The following is a 2,737-nucleotide window of genomic DNA, read 5'->3' on the forward strand; positions in this document are numbered from 1 at the left end:
CAAAGTCGAGATGTGCCCTTCATTCGATCGCTCGGTATGCATAGTCTCCTTGGCGAAATTTGAATGGCGTCCGTCGCGTGGAAGTAATTTATTTCGAGGGCAAACAGCGTACGAAAGCTCAACGGAAGATTGACCACGCTGCGACATCGACACTAGTGGTATGTAACAGGTGTGATACATTCCGCAAATACCATCCTGAGTGACGATACGCTAGTAACAGTGACGTGGCCGATCTGAGTGTATTATAGTGCCGCCGACCAGGCGACGCTCACCGGCTCTCACTCCCAGCCAGTGGCTCTCCTCGCTGTCTGAACCGTGCCTGCGATTCATCGTGTCGTATCGCCTGATTTTTCGTGTGATCTCAGCGCGAGTGCGATCAATCGGAGCGACTGCGTGCCGCCATGTCGGGAAACTGCTGCGTAGTACAGACCTGCTCGTCGAGGCGTGGAAAAAACACGGTTGATCACTCCGTCATAGGAATCGGAATAACACGAAAGTAAAGCGTGCCCTTACAGAAGTAACTGAATGCTACTGTACATTGTTATAAGAGAGTTTGCACAAGGTATATGATGTCTGGCAGCTAATGGCGCCGTTTTAACGTGTATGCACCCACTTTGATGATTGGTGGTACATCTCCATCCCGACGACTAACGTCCATGTTAAATGACTAAACAACCCTTGTGGTAGCTGTAGTAGTTAATGGTGAAAGCGTAATCAGTGAACGAGGTGTGGGATAGCCTAAGAAGCAGATCGCATATTTGGACGCAGGGCTTGTTCGCCGTACCGCGGCAAGTGTAAAAATGTGATTGAAAAACACCCACGGAAAACACCAAAGAGGGCGTACGGCAGGGAGACACGATCTCTCCATGCTATTCACCGCGTGTTTATACAGGAAGTTTTCAGGGCTCTAGATTGGAAAGAATTAGGCGAAGAGTTAATGGAGAGTATCTCAGTAACCTACGATTCGCTGATGACATTGCATTGATGAGTAACGCGGGAGACGAATTACACTCATGATTAGAACTGGATACGGAAAGTAGAAGAGTAGGTCTGAAAATTATATGCATAAAACTAAAGTAATGTGGAACAATCTTGGCAGAGAACAGCGCTTTGCGATAGGTGGCGAGACACTGGAAGTTGTAAAGGAGTAAGTCTACTTAAGACAGGTAGTAACCGCGGAGCCGAACAATGAGAGTGAAATAACTAGAAGATAAGGATGGGATGGGCTCATTCGGCAAGCATTATCAATCATGAATGGTAGTCTACCTATCCCTCAAGAGGAAGGTATATAACAGCTGCATCTTACCGGTACTTACCTACGGAGCAGAACCTGGAGACTTACAAAGAGGGTTCAACTTAAGGACGACGCAGCGACGATGGAAAGGAAAATGATAGGTGTAACTTAAGAGACAGGAAGAGCAGAGTGGGTCAGGGAACAACGGGGGTTAAGGATATCATAGTTGAAATCAAGCAGATTAAATGGAGATGGGCCGGGCACGTAGCACGTCGGCAGGATAACCGGTGGTCATAAGGGTACTGACTGGATTCCAAGAGATGGCAAACGCGTGGGGGGAGACAGAAAGTTAGGTGGGTAGATGAGATTAAGAAGTTGTAGGTATAACGGGCAGCAGAAAGCACAGGACCGGGTTGATTGGCGGAACATGGGAGAGGCCTTTGCCCTGCAGTGGGCGTAGACAGGCTGATGACGATGATTATGATGATGATGATGAACACCCACGGCCGCACTAGAGGGAAACGCAAAGCGCGTCGTGTCGCCCCGGTAGCACGGCCGCGATTTTTCTCAGGGCGAGCGCGACAACGGGGAACACGGGGTTACAACCAGGTGTGGAGGCGCGCGTCGCAGAGATATTTTTGGTTTGTATTAGCGTGATGCTGAGCGAGGCCGACGCTTTTACGACGCTTGGGCAAAGGTCGCCACCTCGCGGTGTGTTAAGGCATTGACAAATTCAACTTCTATTGAAAACGCGCCGAATGGGACGGACGCGTAACGCGTTGCAGGGGCTAGTCGCGGAGGCCACAGCAATGACGAATTACTTTGCCTTACCACTCCCAGAGGTCAACACCACCGAGCCGACCGGAGAGAGTGGTAGATATAAAAGGCGCGTTCGTAAGTCTCCAGAGTCTGTGATCGTGGCGCAGTGGATAGCGTGCCGGCATCTGTTGTTGCGGACCGAGCGGTCGTGGGTCCGATTCCCGTAGACGGTACCTTTTTTTCTTTGCCATCTGATTAGGTATATTTTTTGACGTCATTTCCGTGACGGAAGTACGTCACTGAAGTCTTGGTGGACCCCGGCATAAAACACTTTCGTGTTAAAAGCGGAAAATGCCTGCCGTTTCATTACACGTACGGTACACGCCAACACGACCACAAGTTATCGAAGTGGAGCAGCCTATAGATAAATATCATCGCTAACAAGTAACACGTATGTAGCGTTATTAGTGAATGTTAGTTCGTCCGTGGACTTCCTTGCGCTAGCGTAATACCGGGTTACTGCAGCCGTAACCGTGAGAGGCCGGATAGGTTGGGGCCATCTGGCGGTGCAGAATTGTTATTGTAGAACCTATCGTATTCTATTTCTCCGTTGGTTTGCATCGCTATGCCGATATTCTATAGACCCCTTTGCATATACCGGAATGCTGTGCACGCTAAAATTATCTGATATAGCTAATTCAGACACACCGCGAGTATCGCCCAAGCGTGCGTCCCCGGGCACCT

This window comes from Rhipicephalus sanguineus, chromosome 2, assembly GCF_013339695.2.
Source record: "Rhipicephalus sanguineus isolate Rsan-2018 chromosome 2, BIME_Rsan_1.4, whole genome shotgun sequence".
NCBI lineage: Eukaryota > Metazoa > Arthropoda > Arachnida > Ixodida > Ixodidae > Rhipicephalus > Rhipicephalus sanguineus.